Below are 1,331 nucleotides of genomic sequence, written 5' to 3' on the forward strand. Positions count from 1 at the left end.
ACCATCGCCACCACCCCCCACCACCACTTCCATCAACATCACCACCCTCAACTCCACCTCCACCTCCACCACGACCACCACCTCCACCACCATCACCACCACCACCACCTCCATCACCACCTCCACCTCCAACACCATCACCACCACCACCTCCATCACCATCACCACCACCACCTCCACCACCACCTCTACCACCTCCACCCGCACCTCCATCACCAACTCCACCACCACCTCCATCACCACCACTGTCACCACCTCTATCACCATCACCACCACCACCTCCACCACCTCCATCACCATCACCATCCCCATCTCCATCACCACCTCCACCTCCACCATCCCCATCTCCATCACCACCTCCACCTCCACCATCCCCACCTCCATCACCACCTCCACCACCACCTCCACCACCACCACCACCTCCATCACTGCCTCCATCAGTACCACCAGAGCCTGTATCCCACAAAATCTCAGCAAAGTAGAGGAAGCTGATACAAGTCAGTAACTTGAGTCCATCTGCTGTCAGTTTTCCAAAATATTGCTAACAGTAGTCATCTGCCATTGTCTCCTTTCTTACTGTTTTAGCCTTTTGGATTTACTCTTTTCTGTAAATTTGGTGGAGTTTTAGAAGGGGAAAACTGTCAGAGGTCTTCAACATGCCATATTTAAACCGAAGTCTGTATACTTTCATTTGCTATCTGATGTGCTAGGTGCCTATTTTGTTTCTGTATGTACAATGAACTCTAAACTTCAGGATCCTGCCTTGTAAAAGGAGAGCTGCTTTGATGTCACTTTAGGGGTGGAAATGGTACATACACCTTCGCTAATAAAAACCTTTTTTCAGTAACTTTATTCCCTTTGGGGGAAAAATGCTTTGACCTGTTAGCCATCATTAATATTGATATGCAAAGGGGTTTTAGGTCATTTTGATAGGGAGAAAAACCAGAGGCCTCCATTTAGGATCCTGAGTGATGATTTGCAAAGGAGTATCTCCTGGAGAAAAGGGTTGAGGCTAAGATCTGAAGATACAACCAACTTCTTTCACAATTTTACTTGGGGCCAGCAAAATATTTTTTCACTGAGCTGAGGTGTGTATCTCTACATGTCTCTAACTTTCCAGGAAGTAAATAATGTATTAAACCCAGTCATCTTACTGAAACTTCAACTACCCCTGAACCATCCTTGTAATGAAGAGAGAAAGTACAGCTCCTGCATCTTCTGCCCATTAAACGAGATTAGTTTATCTTTCCGTCAGCTTAAACAAAATAGCAGCTCAGTGGGCCTCCTAGGACTAACCAAATAAGGAAAGAGTTCTCTAATCAATGTTACTG

Source organism: Lipotes vexillifer, unplaced genomic scaffold (assembly GCF_000442215.2).
Source record: "Lipotes vexillifer unplaced genomic scaffold, Lipotes_vexillifer_v1.1 scaffold418, whole genome shotgun sequence".
Taxonomy (NCBI): domain Eukaryota; kingdom Metazoa; phylum Chordata; class Mammalia; order Artiodactyla; family Lipotidae; genus Lipotes; species Lipotes vexillifer.